Source organism: Balaenoptera musculus, chromosome 1 (assembly GCF_009873245.2).
Source record: "Balaenoptera musculus isolate JJ_BM4_2016_0621 chromosome 1, mBalMus1.pri.v3, whole genome shotgun sequence".
Taxonomy (NCBI): domain Eukaryota; kingdom Metazoa; phylum Chordata; class Mammalia; order Artiodactyla; family Balaenopteridae; genus Balaenoptera; species Balaenoptera musculus.
The window spans coordinates 157,338,106-157,360,298 of record NC_045785.1 but is presented as its reverse complement, the minus strand read 5'-3'; positions in this window follow the sequence as shown (position 1 = coordinate 157,360,298).

Below are 22,193 nucleotides of genomic sequence, written 5' to 3'. Positions count from 1 at the left end.
ATAGACACTGACATAGGTCACCTGGGTGGTGAGCAAATTCTCCCCTGCCCCGCTGTGTGACAACGACCCTACCTCCCCCTGATGATCAGAGTCGACTACTTTCACCAGGATAGTGACCCCTTTCCTTGCCTGATCATCTCTGGGCACCAAGATCCTGGAAGAACCCGTGGCAGCTGTACCTTAAAGTTTAGTGAGACTCTTGCTCTGCCCCCTGGTGGAAGCATTCCCATCCTTGGAACCAAAACTTCTAACCCCGCAGAATCCAGCACAGAAGGGGTTGGAGACACCAGCTCCCCAAGTGGGTCGCTGGGAGCTCTTTCCTCCTTTCGCTCTACGGTTCCTAGACCTGCGTATCCTACCTGGGGACACAATACCATAATACAGCCATTGACTTAAGGTCCTAGAGACAATACCATAATACAGTCATTGACTTAAGGTCCTAGAGGATGGTGTCCCGTACTTAAAAGGAATTATCTTCAAGCCAGTGACTAAACTGCTCCTTTACAAGCCAGTGACATCTCTCTATCAGGCCGGCAGCTTCTAGGTGGGGCAATATGTGCTAGGACTAGTAGAACCCATGGTCAGATGTTTCTTCCTGCTGCCCCTCCTTTGCTGTAAAGTGGATTGCTTGGTCCAGTGCAATAAAATATGAGCTCTCATGTCAGTGGAACAAACTCTCTGTAGACCTTCAGGTAGTGGCTTAGGCCCTGTAAGCAGAAAAACAAACCCATACCTGGAATATGTGTTGATTCTAATCAAGATAAATCACCTCCCTTTCTGGGTGGAAAAAGTACAATGTAATTAAGCTCCCACTAAGTGGCTGTCTGGTCTCTTTGAGGGATTGTGCTCCATCTGGGGCTCAGCATTTGTCTCTGTGGCCTGCAGGTTGGATATTTAGCAGTAGCAGTGACTGAGCCAGCCTTGATGAGTGGGACCCATGCTGCCAAGCCCATACATAGCTTCCATCCCTGAGGCGGTAGCTTCTGTGTTTATGCACCAATTGTACTAGCCAATGATAGAGGCTGGCTAACGCTGACCAGTAAGTCACCTTGTTTTAGTCATTTAGGGCCTCTTCTGTAGTGGGTGCACTCTGGTGGGCATTAAAAGGTGATAGAAAGAACTTCACTCTTTGTCTTAGTCCCATAGCTCTACACACATGACTCTTCCCCAGGTTCCTTGTCCCTGATGTTTCCTGTCTTGCTTCTTCCAGGCCCCTTGTCTAGCCTTTTGCCATTGCTCATGAGTCTCTGCATGGGCTACTTCTTTTTCCTCAAAAGTAGATAATCAAGATGAGTGTATCCAAAGTTCTTCCTATGAGGGAGGATTTCCCCTTCCTTCTGCCTTTCAACGCCACTCCCAGGAGAGGCTATAACGCAATCACTGTCTATTTTTGGCTTGCATCCATAAGCTAACCTGACTCTTCCATAAACTAAGCTTAGCCTTTTTCTTCCTCTTTCAGTTCATTATTAAGGGCCCATGTAGCTCTCATGAGCATACAAGTGATCATCACAGATGTGAGCTGAGGGAGTTGAGCTGGTATGACAGTGGTGGGTGACACGAATGTCTGGGCCACCTGCTTATGAATCTTCCTTCTGCCCACTTGCCTTGCTTATGCCTCATCCTGGATGCACCACTTCTCTCTTATGATGCATTGCTCCTAGGCCTGCCAGATCTTATGACTTGGTGGGTCAGACCGAACCCAGATTCTCATGGGCAGTTCTAGCCACATGGTTACTCAATGTCCCATGATTAGGCACTTCATCTCAACCAGGGCCATTAGCATGCCAGGAGCTATTTTTTCAAATGGTATATAATTCTCTGCTGCAGATGGCATGGCCTTGCTCCAGAACCCTAGGGGTCTACATTGCGAATCTCCTACCAGGCTTGTCATAAACTCCACATGGCATATTTTCCCACCACAGATACCTCTAATAACAGAGGGTCTGCTAGTCATATGGTCCAAGCAGCAGGGCTGCTTGCATCACAACCTAGACCTGACACAGAGCTCTTTCCTGACATGGGTCCCACTCAAAGCTGATAGCCTTCCACGTCAGTTGGTAAGTGTGTCAGAATAGTATTTCCAATGGAGGAAATACTGCCTCCAGAACCCAAAGAGGCTTACCAAATGACGTGCTTCCTTTTAGCGGAGGGAGGTGTACAATGCAGTTACTTGTCCTTTACTAAATATTCACAAATACGGTGGGCTCCTGAATCCTCACAGGGTTTATTTCCCACCCTCTAGAGCACATGTGTCATCAAAGTCTCTATTTACCGCATCTTGCTCATGTGGACCGATTAAATTAGTAGATCGGTGTGATATTCCTCAAATATCCAGATAGTCCATGTTGCCTTTGGCCTAAATTATTGCAGAGAGCAGAAGAGTTAACAGGTCTAAGGCAAGACTGTAAATGTATACTGTGGCCCACTCCATGTGAATGTAAACTGACTCTGGTATTCTCAGCAGATAGGAATGGAAAAGAACACATTTGTCTGATCAAGGCCACATACCATGTATGAGGTTGTGTTTCTCTGCCCTAAAAAAAATGATAAAAAGACAAAACAAAACAAAAAACATATCTAGAATAACAGTAGGAATTGGGACTATTACTTGGTTGAGGTTGCAATAGCTCATGCCCTCCGGAATGTGTCTGGTTTTAGTAGGGCCCAGACTGGTGGATTAAATGGGGACTGAGATGACAACCACCATCCCCAGATACTCTAGGCCTTTATGGATGACACTAATCTCTATTATCCTCCCTAGGATATGAGATTTTTTTCACTTAATATTTTGGCTAAGGAGGGGGAGCCAGTTTCAGAGGCTTCCTGTTTGGCCTTGTCCACTACAATAGTTACTACTCCACAAAATCACAAACTAAGGAGTCAACGTGAGGTTTAGTCAATGACCAAGGATGCCCATTCCCATTTGACATTTAGAGACTGAGGAAATGACCACTTGGTGAGTTCATGGACCCAGTGGACCCACTGTGAATCTGTCCAGGTACAGGTCTCCGTTTATTACCTGGCCCCTACATGCCCTAACCTAACAGAAGGAGCTTGATGTTGCTTCAGATCCTTAGGTATCAATGTGAACTTGGACCCCAGGGCCAATAATCCTAGAAATGTCTTGGTATCCACTTTCCCTTTTGTATGATTACCTGAGTAAAGGGCTCTAGGTCCCTTTGGGGAAAGACTGGGCAAATCATTATCATATACAATTGCTGTGGTAATGCTGGGCTCTTTCTCCTAAGGATCAAGCTTCTCCCTTAATCAATGGATTCCAGGTCTGGAAACTGGCCCAGGTACAGAAACTGAACAAAGGATCACAATGCTGTATTAGGATGGCTGACCTCGGCCTCCTAAACACCCACCCTTGATTTAGTTTTATGTGTAGATCAAGCAATACCTTTGTTGGCTGCCCATCTGTCTTGATCCTAAGAATGTCAAGCTCTAATAACCATCACCACATCTCTTTTCTGGTAGTCCTTCTCTCAACTCTGTCCTTGATGCTCACTTTAATAATTGCACCCACCTTGATTCTAATGATTAAATACACTTCTATTATTTGGGGGTCTTATCCTTGATGCTATCAGGAGGTCCAGTGCAATAACATCTCCCACCATCAGCCACAGCCTGCAGAGAACAGCCAGCACTGAACTTCTCATTACTGAAACCCCTTTATGCATCTATTCCATATTTTAGGAGAGGATGTCCTGGCATGCCCCCAGAGTACTGGACCCCTATATATCCATTGATGTGGATCTGACCATCATAGGATTTATCTCCTACTTTCTGGAATGTCTCCCAGGGACTCCCAGGTAACATTGTCGGCTGGTGGATTTTTCTGGCTTTTCATAGTATATCCACTCTAGCATGCTCATTTGTCTGAGCCTTTTGATCTCTTCCTCCATAATTTGTCATGGAAATTCTAGTAGTTCTACTTCACTTAGTGTGGCTTATCACTCTCACGCTTCTGAGAGCCAGCCTGACAGTGTATTCCCAGAGTATAATCTCCCAGGGTCCTTGCCAAGGTATGTAATTCTGTAGCGTGGAAGAGTGTTCCCATATCAACAAACTCTCCCTTATTGAACTATAATTCTATCCCTCTAGATCTGGCACGTTGAGATCCAGCTCCATATATGCTGTATTACTTAGAGTTCTCCAGAGAAACAGAATCAATAGGATAGATAGATAGATAGATAGATAGATAGATAGATAGATAGATAGATAGATAGATAGGTAGATGATAGATAGATGGACAAGATAGATAGATAGGAGATTTATTATAGGAATTGATTTATGCAATTTTGGAGGCTGAGAAGCCCCATAATATGCCTTTTGCAAACTGGAGAACGAGGAAAGCTGGTGGCATAATCCAGCCCAAATCCCAAGACCTGAGAACTAGGGGAGCCAATGATGTAAGTCCGAGTCAAAAGGTCAGAGAATGGGGGCTGATGGTGTAAGCTGCAGTTGGAGTCCAAAGCCCCAAGAATCAGGAGCACCAGTGTCCAAAGGCTGGGATGGATGTCCCAGCTCAAACAAAGAGAGGAAATTTGCCCTTCCTCTGCATGTTTGTTCTGTTCAGGCCCCCAGTGGATTAGATGATGCCCATCGACATTGGTAAGGGTGATCTTCTTTAATTAGTCTACCGACTTAATGCTAATCTTTTCCCGAAACACCCTCACAGACACACCTAGAAATAATGTTTTACCAGCTGTCTGGGCATCCTTTAGCCTAGTCAAGTTGGCACATGCAATTAACCATCACACTTACTTTCCCAACTTTTGCTACTGCATGTCTGCTGGTTCCTGCAGCTTCTTCAGCATATAGTCCCCTTCCTCACTTACCAGGCCCAACACTTCCCCAATCAAGTTATGTTCTGACTTGATCATAGCTGTTGATCTGATTGGGAGTTGATGTGGGGCTAGATCCTGAGGTAGGGAGGGGGCACAAGTTGCCCTGCAAGGCGGAGACCTCTGCATCATCCTTATGGAAATGAAAGTCCTGTCTTTCAACAGGGAGGCATGGGTCACTTCAGCAGGCCCCTAGGATTCAGTGCAATCCAGGTTTTCAGAGTGATCAACCCAGATGTCTAAATCCTAAATCTCAAGTTCCCACTTCTTCCCAATCAGGGCCATGATTTAGGCATAACAAACTTGATAGGATTGAAAATCCCATCTTCTCTGGAGCTTCATTAACCTTGTAATTAAATTAAATTAAGCCCTGGGTAAGATCCTCAGCTTTTTTCTTTTCTTTTCTTTTCTTTTTTTTTTTTTTTCTTGCTTCTGACTGAGAGAGATAAGAACTCTTTCTTTATATGTTGCCAAGGAGGTCCTCTAACTCCCACACTTTGTCTTAAACTGGGGATTATTCACTCATAGCCTTTCATTGTCTTTCTCCAGTTCATTGGTAGCACCAGCAAGAGCTGTCTGATGTCATTATGCTTTTAATTACTACTCTCCCTACACCGTAAACTTCTCAGACACCTGAGAACATCCTAGTTCACCACTGGTAACTCCACTACATGATGCCAGGGGATTCTGGGTGATCTAATTCACAAATCCCATTTCAGAGTATGTACACTTAGACCTGCATCCTGGTGTTAACTCTCTTAGGTCAGGTAATGCATTCTGAGACAGAGACTGATGTGCATGATTTATTAGGGAACCAAGGAATGATACTTGGGAGGGGTTAGAGGGAAGCAGAATTCTCTTAGTCTCACCTGCTCCTTGGCAATCAAGCTCCTCCTGATTCTTAGCATTTCCCATTATTTTAAGTAATCCTAAAAAGGGTCTTCATCTTGCACCCTTTATAGAGGTGACCCAGGCTCCTATGGTTTTGAAGTGGATCCTAGGTGAGGTAAGGATCAGGTCAGCCCCACCATCAGTGTTTTGCTCAAAACATTCTCCCTTCAAATCAGATAGGTACAAGTGTCCCTGTAGTTTCTCTGTTGCCCTCACTCCCCTCTTTAAACACATACAGCCACACAGACACACAGACACACATGCACACACACAGACACACGTGCACACACACACCCCTCCCAGAACCAGTACCTTCAGCTATCATGAGACTCATGCCCACATCATTGCCTCTCTAGGGATTTGGGTAAGAGAGAGAGAGGAACAGAAGGCCCAGAAATGATCATTAGAACATTTATGTTATGTGCTTGTTTTATTCTTTGCTTACTGTCTACATTGATAGACAAAAGTGAGAAATAAGAGATGGTGGGGGAACCAGCTGTACCCCAGTGGTTTCCTGAATCCATATTCATTCACCAAATTCAGCTTACACTGTTTGCCAGACAATAGTATGGTTTTCAATGTCTTTCTCGTTTTGTTGTGTTGTGTTTTGTTTTGGGGTTTTTTTTTCCTCTTGAACAAAATCTTCTATGAATAAAATGTTCTTTCTCAGGAGTGTAACCTACCTTCAAGCCCTGGTGGATTCATGTCACCCTGGAACTCACAGCTTTCTGACAAGTGTTCTTGTAGGACCTAGACTTTCATCTCACTCCTATTCTCACTCTGATTTCCTACCTTTTCTTGGTTTTAGGAGAGATGGCAACTGTGGTTCTGTCAATGTTTGTACTCCCTTGACTCTAGTTTTTTGGTTTTTTTGGTTTTTTGGGGTTTTTTTGGAGGTGACATTTATTACCATGATTGTGGTGATCATTCACAAGTGTATGCATATGTTCAAGCCCACCAAATTATATACATTAAATATGTGCTTTTTTGGTATAACCATTACACTTCAAAAAAGCTGTTAAAAATTTTTCTACCTTTGTTTTTACTTTAAGAAAATACAAAATTATATATATACGGCTTACATTGTTTATTTCCTCACATCTGGAAAAAAGACTGTAGGACCCAAATGTAATTGTAATTATTTACCAGTAATTATTCTATAACCTATTAGAAATCGTTTAGAAAATGTAGCATCTTAGTAACATTTACACCATTTGGAGACACTGAATTTGACAGGATTAAATAGCGTAATAGGATTGAGACACTGGAAAGATATTTAGGGATTATGATGGTGGATCCGTTATATGCACATGTCATCTACATTTCTGATGAAAAACCAAGGTGGAGGGGAGATATTTTTGCCTTATCAGAGCTTATCAAGAAAGCACTGCATATTAGTGCCTCCAAACCAGCCCAATGCAAGGAACAGAGCCAAGCAGCTTTTCCTATTGTGTCTGATAGGTGAGTAGAGTTATAGTTGAGTGGTAAAGCCATTCAGCAGCCACTAAAAAAAAAAAAAAAAGAGAGACAGAGGGGAAACAATATGTCTGCTGCTTAATAGAGAACCCTTATGGACTAACCTTCAGAATGACAGTTGGAGAAATGGACATACAACGAGAATGGAGTCAAGAGGGACCAGAGTGGTGTATTCAACCTGGGGAAGCAGACATGACCATTAGCTTTGCTTTCACTTGTGGAGGAGCATGGCCTGTCGCTCAACCTCTTCTTAGGGGCCCAAAGAGCCCAGCTGGTTCAGATGCCCCCCCCCAGGAGACTCGGGGGAAGTCTCCCGGTTCATGTGGTCCCCATGGTCATCTTGTTCCCTTCTCAGTGAGTGGCTCAGGAGCAGACATGTCACCCAATTCTGGCCAGCGGTCTCCACTTTCCACACTTACAAAGAAACATAGTGAAAACCAGTTTCTTCCTTCTGTCAGCTGTTGCCATGTCTGCCAGTGTCACAGCCTCGTGGAGGTCAGCCCACATCAGACGAGCAGAGCAGGAAGATGGAACAAACCTGAGCTGCTGATGTATCTGACCTGCTGAATTAGCCAACTCTGCACTGTCCTACCTGTTCTCTTTTTTAGGTGAAATGATACTTTTTTAAAAAAATAGACTTTATTTTTTAGAACAGTTTCAGGTTTACAGAAAAATTGGGAAGATGGAAAAGAGTTCCCATATATCCTCTCACCCGGTTTCCTCTGTTTTTAAGATCGTACTTTAATATGGTAACTCTGTTACAATTAATAACCAATACTGATACAATACTACTAACTAAAGTCCATAGTTTATTCAGATTTCTTTAGTCTTAACCTAATGTCCTTTTTCTGGTCCAGGATCCCATCCAGGACACCACGTTATATTTAGTTGTCATGTCTCTTTAGGCTCCTCTTGGCTGTGACAGTTTCTCAGACTTTCCTGGGTTTTGATGACCTTGACAGTTTTGAAGAGTACTGGTCAAGTATTTTGTAGGATGCCCCTCTATAGGGATTTTTCTGGGGTTTTTCTCATGATTATACAGGGGTTATGAGCTTTGAGGGGAGGAAGACCACACGAGTAAAGTGTTATTTTCATCACGTCATATCAAGGGTACACACTATCAACAGAACTTAACACTGTTGATACTACCCTTGACCACCTGCCTGGGGTAGCATGCGTCAAGTTTCTCCACTGTAAATGTACTTTTTCCTCCCTTTCCGCACTGTCCTCTTTGAAAAAACATCATTAGGAGCAGCCCACACTTAAGGACTGAGGAGTTAATGCTCCCCTTGAGGGTAGAATAGTTACATAAATTATTTGGAATTCTACTGTACGGGAGATTTGTCTCTTCTCCCTCCTCATCTATTTATTTACTCCATCATTTCTTTACACCATAATGGACTCATGAGACTTATTTTATCTTATACTTTGCGCTATAATCCAACACTACTTTATTTTGTGGCTCAAATTGTTCCAGCTTTGGTCATTGGAGGAGATGATATGTTTTTTACAGTTATATTCAGTTGAATTTGGCGGACGGGGGGGCGAGGTTTGTAACCAAAAAAACCATAATTGATGTAGCTTCTCAAAAGAAGACCTTGCTGGATCATAAGTTAGCAATAAGTTAGCTGTGTCGTGCTTTTAAAAACGTTAGCAAAGTATATGCAAACAGGAACGTTGTCTGAAAACTTCACATTTACCCTTCTTTCTGTATTTCTTGGCCTGACCTAATTATAAAAAAAACAAACAAATCATCCAACTCAGGAAAAAAATACTGGTCCTTGACCTTCTACTCACTGGCTGAGAGACATCATCCGTACAGTGGCCAGATGAGCCAGGCCCAAACTGGTGCAGCAGAGTCGACTATCCTACAGTATTCTATCATGTGGGTAGATACTGGTCAGTGGTAATGAATTACTTTTGTTAAAAAGAGTGAAATAACTGGAAGAAATATAGTTCAGTGAAAATACATGTGGCAGCGAAAATATCATATTTTAATATTTGACATCAGAATTTCTTTCGAGACCCTCATGTGTCTGATCCCTGAGCCTGACAGGAGTTTCCTAATCTGTTAAAAGGGGATGATGATATCTCACTACTGGAGCCACAGAGTTTATTTGTAAAGATAAAAATAAAAATGATAACTCCAAAAATGCTTTTAAAACCTTTAATACTAAATAAATCCCAGGTGCAGTTTTTATGGTAAAGTTAACTTTCAATTATCCAAGTTGTGGACTGATCAGGGGGACTGGTATAATTAGGAATATACCACTTCTTGGGCTTCCCTGGTGGCGCAGTGGTTGAGAATCTGCCTGCCAATACAGGGGACACGGGTTCGAGCCCTGGTCTGAGAAGATCCCACATGCCGCGGAGCAGCTAAGCCCGTGAGCCACAACTACTGAGCCTGTGCGTCTGGAGCCTGTGCTCCGCAATGGGAGAGGCCGCGACAGTGGGGGGCCCGTGCACCGCGATGAAGAGTGGCCCCCCGCTCGCCGCAACTGGAGAAAAGCCCTCGCACAGAAATGAAGACCCAATACAGCCAAAAATAGATAGATTAATTAATTAATTAATTAATTAAAAAAAAAATAATATACCACTTCTTTAGTCCCTTTGCAGCACTGGAAAGCTCAGACACACTGCGTATTTTGTACAGATGAGATCAAGTAAATGAACATTAAGAGTAGGTGAGAAGAAGAAAACAAGTCAGGAAATGGCAGCAGTATGTGTGTGTGAATCTGTGCGTGAATGTATGTGAATCTGTGTGTGAATGTGCGTGAGTCTGTGTGCAGATGTGTGTCTGTGTCCGTGTGTAGATGTGTGTGTGTGAGCCTGCATGTATAACAGAGATGCGCCTCTATCCAGCCTTGCCTGGTGTTGGTAGTGGCAGCGGAGGCGTTGGACTAATAGAGGCTGAGGGGACAGTGACAAGTGAAAAGAAGGGAGACGTGGACAGATGGAGACTAGAATTCAGCTGCTCTTTTCCAGCCTCTGTGGGCAGAGCTGCCTGTCTCCTAACCTCAAGTCATTGTCCAGAGGCTCGTGGCAAAGTGCAGGGCCCAGGGGCATCCACTGGCTCCTGGGAACGGCTCTGGTCCCAGCGCCTGAAGTGGCCGTGAGGGGAGAGAAGGGCTCTCCCTCACTAGATAGTTCACCAGCTTACTGCACAAGTCTGAGCCAAGTACGGGGTTGCGGCTGGGGAGCAAAATCAGTGTGGCGTAATCAGATGTTAATGGAAGCAAATTTGGTTAAAGCATGGATAAAAGAAATTTCTAATGGCTTATGGGATATTTATAGGTTTGGGAGAGGAGTGATCTTTAAATTTGTAAATAACTGACCATTTCAAACATTGGAATATTTCACACTAAAATCTAGATTTCTGGTTTCCCTTGAAAGTGTGAGATCTGGCAAATCTCATGCTGAATTCTCTCATGGGGACTCTTTGCTGAATGGTGTCAGCCTTCCCCTCAGTCAGGAGTCTCCAGTTTCCCAGAGTCCCCACACACCTGCTATTGTTCTCAACCTACTCACCCATTTAAAATACCTGTGTGACCTCAGGTAGCATTTTGAGCTGACAAACCCTATTCTTTGACAGAGGGGCAAAGAAACAGTGATGAGAGGTAAGAGAAAGAGATACTGAGAGACTTGACTAAGGGAACCGGGTTTATAGGAGAATCAGCTAAAAGGCTAAAAAAAGGAAAATGGAGTCTTTTAAAAGTTAAAATCTTTTAGATGAAGAACACAAATTAGATAGTTGGAAATACTTCTGATTAAAGATTTTGAGAAAGAATTTTGGAGAAATCCAACAGCTATATTTCTGTGGTGCTAAAACATAGCTACATAAAGAATGAATTAGATGTGCTTTATAATAATGGATTTTGTAAAGCACACATTTACAAAGTTTAATTAAGGTTCAGGAGTGTAAGAAACGCTGAAACAACAATTCCCCCTAGTTTGAGATATTATTATAAAAAATCTTTTAAAATTAGCCAGAAATCATTTTCCTGTGCTCAGTTCAGCAGCGGATTCAAATCAGTTGGGTGGATTTCAATTTCTGAAAAGAGAAAGAATCTACTTGGTGTGTATCTCTCCACCTATAAAAAAAAAAAAAAGTGATTAAATTCCAGTCTGGGTATTAGAATTGTAAAAGAAAGAATGTAGAAGGGGTATCTAAGTAAAACAGCCCAGTCTGATTTAAAATATTCCACATATCCCCCCAAAGCTCTTAATATTTGGGAATAAAATTACTGCAAATGAACTGGAGCCACATGTGGCCAGAGAGGCTGACAGTGAAATCAGCAAGAAGCTGCTTATTCAGCCTCTTCAAACAAAAATGAATTGTTTTGATGAATGAGAATTCTTTAATGAATTACCATATGACATGCCAGTAATTTTTTTCAACGTCAAGCAGAGAAAGTTTTCATTTGTCTTTTGTTTGGCTACAGCTACTTAAAAATAATGGAAGGTCATGGCGGCTGAGATAACACTTCCCATTATGACCCTCCAGAGGCAGGATGTGCCTACACTGAACCCAAGAGAAGGGGGCAGGATGGGTGAGGTTCTCCTCAAATCTCCAAGTCTCTGCCCTGTTCTTGTTTTCTCTACATGGAGATGTGTGGTGGCATTTAACGAATCCAAAGGATGATATTTGGATACCAGCAGAATGGTATCCAGAGTCCGCACATTCTACACTGTAGCACAGTGTTGGGTAGTCACATTTGAAACTCTAGGTGCATAGGTCAGGGACGGTGTGTGAAAAACTTGGGGGATGTCAAGTGAGAAGAAGGGTGACTGCTGGAGCCAGAGTTGGGAAGGAGAACAGGAGGGTCCCTGAGAGCCCTGAAGGCTCTCAAATGGAACCAAAGCACCATCACAAACAAAGGTCTGGAGCTGGGAGGGCAACAGGCAACGAAGCTGCCCAACCAGGCACTTCCCGAGGGCTCAGGTGAGCCAGAGATCGGTGTGGGCGCAGCATTGAGCAGGCCCAGACTTGACCTTTGAAAGGCTGCAGACTTGGCCCCTCTTTAGTGCTCATGTGGACCTTAGTGGTCTTTCCTTCCCTGTATCAATTCCTCTCCCCACTCTCGGTCCATCTGGGTTTTGTGGGACTGGCCCCAGCCCTAATCCCTGAGGTGGCTTGTGACCCAGGCCAAGTGGAACACATGGGACTCAATTCCAAAACTTTTGTTGGAAATGTTGGAGAAGGGAAATTCTGCTGGACGTCCTGAGAAGGTAAGACTTGGTAAGGCCATACCTACTGACAGCCATCTGCCACCATCAGCAGGGTGCTTCCCTAGAGCCAAAACTGACCCACAGGAAAGGTGGGCGGGAGCTCTTAAGAGACCCTACACCCCATCATACCCAACATCAAGCCTGAATTCCCATCTTTGCTCCAGTCATTTTGAGTTGGAATTTCACTGACTTGCAACTAAAAGAGTCCAGACATGCTTTGTCTTAAAGCTGTGGAGACCTAGCAGTGACTCAGGAAACAGTTCTGGACAAAGGAGGGAAATTAGTAGTGAGTTTGAGAGAAACAGATGAAAACACATTTCTTAAGGGCAACGCTGCCATCTCAGTGAGTCTGCATCTCTCTCTGTCAGAGGTAATCTTCATGGTTTACTCCTTTACAAACCCTTGCTCTGGATTTCATTAGGCTGGTAAAATCACTTTATTTATTTGGCTGCCTTGGGTCTTCATTGCAGCACTCTGGCTTTCTCTAGTTGTGGCGAGCAGGGGCTACTCTTTTGTTATGGTGCAAGGGCCTCTCATTTTCGGTGGCTTCTCTTGTTGCGGAGCATGGGCTCTAGGCGCACGGGCTTCAGTAGTTGCAGCACGTGGGCTCAGTAGTTGTGGTGCATGGGCTTAGTTGCTCCGTGGCATGTGGGATCTTCCTGGACCAGGGATCGAACCCATGTCCCCGCATCGGCAGGTGGATTCTTAACCACTGTGCCACCAGGGAAGTCCCTAGGCTGATACAATCACTTTAAACCCATCAGTTTTAACAACAGACTTGCATGTTAGGAACGTTAATTAGAAACAACCACAATAGAACGTGACATAGTCATCACTTAACCATGGATTATTTCCCATTTCTTAGAAACTAGGTAACTATTTACCCAGTTTGGTGTTGTGACTAATAAAATATACCAATCAATAGAAATTTTAAGGTTATCATATAATAAAACACACTTAAACTGGACTTCAAAACACAATTAGTATCTCTTCATTTTTTATTTAGGACTATTACACACTGACTCCAGAGTGACTTGATCATGTCTCTCCTCTTCTTAAATCCCTTTGGTACTTCTGACTGGCTTTAATTATCAAGGCCTGCAGTGCTCCCCACAGCCAGCTCCTGCCTGCATCTCTAGCCTCGTTCTCATCACCTGCCAGGTTGGTCATCAATCAGTTTCTGGAACTGATATGCCTTCACACCTTGCACGACTTATGTTCTTTACCTTTCCCTAGATATCTCAAATCTTAATTTAGGTCCTCCCTTCCCCATTCTCAGACAAGATTAGTGGTCCCTTTGAACCCCTTTTCTCTCCCTACCCTTACCACACTTAAGGAACTTTACATTGTTTTTTTCAATGTCACCTTTCTCTATAGTCTGTAATATCCCCAAGGGCAGGACTGTACTTATTTTGTTCAGTAGATTGAATAACGCAGATTGCCCTTCCCTATATGGGTGGGCCTCATCCAATCTGTTGAAGGCCTGAGTTACACCATCAGCTCTCCTGGGTCTCCAGCTCACTAACTGCAGATTGTGGGATTTCTCAGCATTCATAACAGCATGAGTCAATTCCTTATAGTAGACAGATAGATAGATAGATAGATAATCTCTAGAGAACTCTAAGACACAAAGGAAGCCTGTTACCTTATAAATTAATTGCAGTGATTGTGGAATTTTCCCATAAATTTTCTGTTCATGAGAGAAATGGTGTTGCTCTTGCTCTCTGGTTTGTTGGGACTTTCAGGTCATCATGAATTTTGGTGTTGGTAGATATCAGAGATGAGGCTTCACGGTAGCCACTGAATCTTGTTTTTGGAGCCAGGAATGCAGCTGGATTGATAATAAAAACATGATCCAGCTCCCAAGGGATAGGGTAAAGAGCTGGCAAGAAGCAAGCAAAGAGCAGCCAGGCTGGGGTTGGAGGCAGGCTTGGTCCTGGTAAGAACTGGAGTGAAAGCCAGCACCTGGGCAGGAGACAGTAAGGCCAACTATGACAAAGGCTGGGGCTCTAATTAAAAGCTCATAAGGGAGCACAGTTCTGACAACTTCAGATTTCCTCCTTATGGAGAGCAGTTTCTAACTTCCTACCAAGCTGGGATTCCATGGTTCTAGATTTGGACACAGCAGAGCATCTGGGAGCAAGTCACAGCAGTACTAGGTACACCAGGAAGGGGCTGATAGACACTGAAGTAAAAAGGGACATGCATTAGATCACAAACTTTGAGCTGTATTTCCTTCCCCATCTCCCACTAAATATATAAATATAAATACACACACACATATTTGTGGAGAAAATACTGTCTTAACTAAATCCCAGAAAAAATTCATCACATGTGTCCTTATGCAGGGGCGTCAAGTGATACCCTGGATAAAGTCCAGAATTTTGAATACAAACAAGCACTTTTTAGACCAAATTTATTTATAAAGTCTGAAGATATAGCATTACGTTGTGACGTATCAAAGGCATACCTTAAGTGGACTGAGATAATATGATACAAGAGCTTTTCTTTATGATTGTCTAATTTCACACAGAAATAGTATAATTTGAAGAAATAAATACCATTTCTCAAAATGTAGCCCACAGATTACCTGGAAGGGCTTTTTAGAAAATGTAGCTTCCTGACTTTTGCCCCAAAACTACTGAATCAGAATCTCTGGAAATGGGGCCAAAACATGCATTTAAACAAACTCCCCAGATGATTCTGATGTGCAGTAAGGTTTGTGCATAACAATGTCCCCAAGGACATAAACATGGTCATTAACCTGCCTCTCAAAGATCAGATGCCTACAGTGAATCCTGGCGGCCCCTGGTTTTCATTAATTCTTGAATGAATTTCTAACCTCTGCCTTAGTGCAAAGATTTGGGATTGTTGGTTAGAGTGAGAACTATATGTTTTAAAACCAGACATGAGGGAGGCAGAGCTGTCATTCTGTTGTGAAAGTTTAGGAATAAGATGTATATTTTCACCAAGTGAGAAGTCCAACCTCCTGCATGAGCTGGAAACCTTGGAAAGAGCCAGTGTCCCTGAGTGAAAAGCACTGACTCATCCTCAAGTACTTCACAAGTTCTTGGTCAGCATCTGCAGTTCACCTTGCAGAAGAGATGTCTGGTGGGTGTACCACAATCATTCTCAATGGAGGGCGCTTTTGCCCTCCAGGGGACCTCTGGTAATGTCTGCAGACATTATGTGATTATCACAGCTGGAGGAGGGCTTTTGCTGGCATCAAGTGGGTAGACGCCAGGGACGCTGCTACACATCCCATAATGCAAAGGACCTACAGGACAGCAAAGAATTATCAGATCCAAAAATGTCAGCACTACTGCTGTTGAGAACCCCCCCAGGATGAGCTAATTCAAAAGCACACCTGCAGAGAGGTGAGCGGACTGATCCAGTGGGTGGACAATACACCCATCCACACTGGAAAGCCTGTTGCATGGTGCGATGAGAGAGTGGAGTCGGGCCGCCAGAACACTCCCAGAGAGATGTTATGAGTCCTTGTCAGCATGTTCATTTCCCCCACGGAACAATGAACTCTTTTAGGATAGTTTACTTCATCTCCAAATGAATTTTTTAAATCATTTGTTAATCATTCGTTCTTTCAGAGAATATTTATTATATGCCTATTTTGTGTTAGATGCTAGAAATTCAACCACAAATAGTGCTTACCCCATAGCCCACAATCTATAAGCTTTTGTTGAATGATTTGCCCAATTAAATTTGAGAATTTTTGATGGGTAAGAATATATGATGGGTAAGGTGCTGGAGGGTAAACATTGGATTTTATTGTGTGGTGACAGATATTTATGGTGTAGGAAATGCAGGTAAATATGTACTGATTCAATGAAAGCCTACAGACAAACAAGCAAAACTGGGAATCTCTATTTTAAGAATCTGTGGAAATGTCTAAAATCAAGTGTGAGCAGGTGCTAACAGTGAGTCCAGGAATACTGGACTCACTGCCATTTATTGAGCCCTTACCTTCACCTTCACCCTTCCACCCCCACCCTAGGAAGTGTAGCCCCAGGCAGCTTAAAATATGACATCCAGTGTGACAGATACAAACCTGGTCACAGCCTCTGAGAGACCTCCACAATGTCTAGGGCCATGTGCATGAACAAAGGAGGGCAGAATACATATAAAGACAGGACAGGAGATGGAGCTTAAGGATAGAAAGTGTTGGCTTGGGAAAGAGAGGTATAGAGAGCAAAGCCCTTTGGAAAGACATCTGATTAAGTTAGAGTATCTTTCTCTCCCTTTCCTTTTTCTTTTTTTCTTTTTGAAGCCATCTTTATTTTATTTATTTATTTTTTAACATCTTGATTGGAGTATAATAGCTCCAAAATGGTGTGCTAGCTTCTGCCCTACAACAAAGTGAATCAGCTATACATATACATATGTCACCTTATCTCTTCCCTCTTGCATCTCCCTCCCTCTGACCCTCCCTATCCCACCCCTCCACGTGGTCACAAAGCACCGAGCTGATCTCCCTGTGCTATGCGGCTGTTTCCCACTAGATATCTATTTTACGTTTGGTAGTGTATATATGTCCATGTCACTCTCTCACTTTGTCCCAGCTTACCCTTCCCCCTCCCCGTATCCTCAAGTCCATTCTCTAGTAGGTCTGCATCTTTATTCCCGTCTTGCCCCTAGGTTCTTCTGACCATTATTTTTTTTCTTAGATTCCATATATATGTGTTAGCATACGGTATTTGTTTTTTCTCTTTCTGACTTACTTCACTCTGTATGACAGTCTCTAGGTCCATCCACCTCACTACAAATAACTCAGTTTCATTCCTTTTCATGGCTGAGTGATATTCCAGTGTATATATGTGCCACATCTTCTTTATCCATTCATCTGTTGATGGACATTTAGGTGGCTTCCATGTCCTGGCTATTGTAAACAGAGCTGCAATGAACATTTTGGAACATGACTCTTTTTGAATTATGGTTTTCTCAGGGTATATGCCCAGTAGTGGGATAGCTGGGTCGTATGGTAGTTGTATTTTTAGTTTTTTAAGGAACCTCCATACTGTTCTCCATAGTGGCTGTATCAATTTACATTCCCACCAACCGTGCAAGAGGGTTCCCTTTTCTCCACACCCTCTCCAGCATTTATTGTTTGTAGATTTTTTGATGATGGCCATTCTGACCAGTGTGAGATGATATCTCATTGTAGTTTTGATTTGCATTTCTCTAATGATTAATGATGTTGAGCATTCTTTCATGTGTTTGTTGGCAATCTGTATATCTTCTTTGGAGAAATATCTATTTAGATCTTCTGCCCATTTTTGGATTGGGTTGTTTGCTTTTTTGATATTGAGCTCCATGAGCTGTTGTATATTTTGGATATTAATCCTTTGTCAGTTGCTTCGTTTGCAAATATTTTCTCCCATTCTCAGGATTGTCTTTTCATCTTGTTTATGGTTTCCTTTGCTGTGCAAAAGCTTTTAAGTTTCATTAGGTCCCATTTGTTTATTTTTGTTTTTATTTCCATTTCTCTAGGAGGTGGGTCAAAAAGGATCTTGCTGTCATTTATGTCATAGAGTGTTCTGACTATGCTTTCATTTAAGAGTTTTATAGTGTCTGGCCTTCTATTTAGCTCTTTAATCCATTTTGAGTTTGTTTTGTATATGGTGTTAGGGAGTGTTCTAATTTCATTCTTGTACATGTAGCTGTCCAGTTTTCCCAGCACCATTTATTGAAGAGGCTGTCTTTTCTCCATTGTATATTCTTGCCTTCTTTGTCAAAGGTAAGGTGACCATATGTGTGTTGGTTTATCTCTGGCCTTTCTATTCTGTTCCATTGATCTATGTTTCTATTTTTGTGCCAGTATCATACTGTCTTGATTACTATAGCTTTGTAGTATAGTCTGAAGTCAGGGAGCCTGATTCTCCCAGCTCCGTTTTTCTTTCTCAAGATTGCTTTGGCTATTTGGTGTCTTTTGTGTTTCCATACAAATTGTGAAATTTTTTGTTCTAGTTCTGTGAAAAATGCCATTGGTAGTTTGATAGGGATTGCATTGAATCTGTAGATTGCTTTGGGTAGTAGAGTCATTTTCACAATGTTGATTCTTCCAATCCAAGAACATGGTATATCTCTCCATCTATTTGTATCATCTTTAATTTCTTTCATCAGTGTCTTATAATTTTCTGCATACAGGTCTTTTGCCTCCTTAGGTAGGTTTATTCCTATTTTATTCTTTTTGTTGCAATGGTAAATGGGAGTGTTTTCTTAATTTCACTTTCAGATTTTTCATCATTAGTGTATAGGAATGCAAGAGATTTCTGTGCATTAATTTTGTATCCTGCTACTTTATCAAATTCATTGTTTAGCTCTAGTAGTTTTCTGGTAGAATCATTATGTAGTGTCCTTCTTTGTCTCTTGTTATAGTCTTTGTTTTAAAGTCTATTTTGTCGGATATGAGAATTGCTACTCCAGCTTTCTTTTGATTTCCATTTGCATGGAGTATCTTTTTCCGTCCCTTCACTTTCAGTCTGTATGTGCCCCTAGGTCTGAAGGGGTCCTGTTTTTGTATCCATTCAGCCAGTGTATGTCTTTTGGCTGGAGCATTTAATCCATTTACATTTAAGGTAATTATAGATATGTATGTTCTTATTCCCATTTTCTTAATTGTTTTGGTTTTGTTTTTGCAGTTCTTTTCCTTCTCTTGTGTTTCCTGCCTAGAGAAATTCCTTTAGCATTTGTTGTAAAGATGGTTTGGTGGTGCTGAATTCTCTTAACTTTTGCTTGTCTGTAAAGGTTTTAATTTTTCTGTTGACTCTGAATGAGATCCTTGCTGAGTAGAGTAATCTTGGTTGTAGGTTTTTCGCTTTCAACACTTTAAATATGCCCTGCCACTCCCTTCTGGCTTGCAGAGTTTCTGCTGAACGATCAGCTGTTAACCTTACAGTGATTCCCTTATGTGTTATTTGTTGTTTTTCCCTTGCTGCTTTTAATATTTGTTCTTTGTATTTAATTTTTGATAGTTTGATTAATATGTGTCTTGGCGTGTTTCTCCTTGGATTTATCCTGTATGGGACTCTCTGTGCTTCCTGGACTTGATTAACTATTTCCTTTCCCGTATTAGGGAAGTTTTCAACTATAATCTCTTCAAATATTTTCTCAGTCCCTTTATGTTTCTCTTCTTCTTCTGGGACCCCTATAATTCGAATGTTGGTGCGTTCAATGTTGTCCCAGAGGTCTCTGAGACTGTCCTCAATTCTTTCCATTCTTTTTTCTTTACTCTGCTCTGCAGTAGTTATTTCCACTATTTTATCTCCAGGTCGCTTATCTGTTCTTCTGCCTCAGTTATTCTGCTATTGATCTCTTCTAGAGAATTTTTAATTTCATTTATTGTGTTGTTCATCACTGTTTGTTTGCTCTTTAGTTCTTCTAGGTCCTTGTTAAACGTTTCTTGTATTTTCTCCATTCTATTTCCAAGATTTTGGATCCTCTTTACTATCATTATTCTGAATTCTTTTTCAGGTAGACTGCCTATTTCCTCTTCATTTGTTAGGTCTGGTGGGTTTTTGCCTTGCTCCTTCATCTGCTGTGTGTTTCTTTGTCTTCTCTCCCTTTCCTTTTAATAACCATACTCCCCAAGTTTTAGCTGAGCAATGGTTACCCAGATAAAGATTTTGTTTCCCCCACCTCCCCAGCAACAGATATGGTCATATGAACGGATTCTGGCCAGTAGGATGTGAGTGAAATTAACATCTGCAACTTTAGGTTTACATAATTAAAAGGAAGCTGTTTGCCCTGGGTTGTGGATTCCATGTTGTGCTCCCCCTCAAAATTCATCTGTTGAAGCCCTAACTCTCAAGTAATGATATTAGGAGGTGGGACTTTTGGGAGGTAATTACATTTAAATAAGGTCATGAAGACAGGGACCCATTACAGGATTATGGCCCTTATAAGAAGACAAAGAGATGAGGGCCCTCTCTCTGTGCCATGTGAGGATACCACAAGAAGATGGCTAACCACAAGCCAGGAAGAGGGCCCTCATCAGAACTTGATCCCACTGACATTCTGATCTCAGACTTCCAGCCTCCAGACTGAGAGAAACAAATATCTGTCATTTAAGCCAGGGGTCCCCAACCCCCCAGGCCACCGACTGGTACCAGTCCGTGGCCTGTTAGGAACCGGGCAGCACAGCAAGAGGTGAGTGGCGGGCTAGCAAGCGAAGCTTCATCTGTATTTACAGCTGCTCCCCATCGCTCACATTACCACCTGAGCACCACCTCCTGTCAGATCAGTGGCGACATTAGATTCTCATATGAGTGCAAACCCTACTGTGAACTGCGCATGTGAGGGATCTAGGTTGTGCACTTCTTATGAGAATCTAATGCCTGATGATCTGAGGTGGAGCTGAGGCGGTGATGTTAGCACTGGGGAGTGGCTGCAAATACAGATTATCATTAGCAGAGAGGTTTGAGTGCAAAGAGACCATAATAAATCAATTGCTTGCAGACATATCAAAACCCTATCAGTGAGTGGCAAGTGACAATTAAACTGCATCTGGTGGCAGGCTTTATAGTGGCAAGTGAGTTGATGTACTTCAATTGTACAGCTGTATCTGGTGGCAGGTTTTAAGTCAGAATCTGACACTTGTTTTAGCCCGCACTTGGCCCGCCCATTATTTTATTTACCACTTCTGTCCGCGTCTCGTTCCCTCACTGCACACTTGTCTCAATCACAGTTTTGGTAAGCCCCCAAGCTAACTCTAGCCAAAATGAGTAAAAAAACAAATGTCGCTGGAGAGCTTCTTTGAAAAGGGGGAAAGACCCAATGATGAGACAGCAGAAAACTCTAAGACTGCCAACAAAAAGCTGCATTTAAAAGAAAATACCAAGGGTCCTACTTAAATTACAGGTTCATTGCAACAGGTGATTCACATTCTCCAAGCCCACTTTGTATAATATGTGGCAACCGGCTCTCCAACAAAGCCAAGAAACCGTGAAAACTGCTTCGCCACATGGAGACCAAGCACCCTGCATTAAAAGACAAGCCTTTGGAGTTTTTCAAAAGAAAAAAACGTGAACAGGAAGAACAGAAGCAATTACTGAAGGCCACCACTTCATCAAATGTGTCTGCACTGAGAGCATCACTCTTAGTGGCTAACCGCATTGCTAAAGCTAAGAAGTCCTTTATTATCGGTGAAGAGTTGATCCTGCCTGCTGCTAAGGACATTTGTCTTTAATTTTTAGGAGAGGCTGCAGTTCAAAAGGTGGCACGTGTTCCTCTTTCAGCTAGCACCATAACTAAACGAATTGATGAAATAGCAGAGGATATTGAGGCACAGTTGTTAGGATTAATGAGTCACCGTGGTACGCAATCCAGGTTGACAAGTCTACCAATGTTGACAACAAGGCAACAATGCTTGTTTTTGTGCGATATATTTTTCAGGAGGATGTGCATGAGGATGTTATGTGCACTTTTGTTGCCAACCAACACCACAGCTGCAAAACTATTCAAGTCTTTGAATGATTACATATCAGGAAAACTGAATTGGTCATTTCGTGTCGGTATATGCACGGATGGAGCGGCTGCCATGACTGGACGGCTTTCTGGTTTCACTACTCAGGTCAAGGAGGTCACTTGTGAATGTGAGTGTATGCACTGTGTCATCCATAGAGAAGTGCTGGCTAGCTGAAAACTGTCACCTGAACTTAACAACGTTTTGTAGGATATGATTAAAATTATCAACCACATTAAGGCACATGCCTTTAACTCACGTCTGTTCAC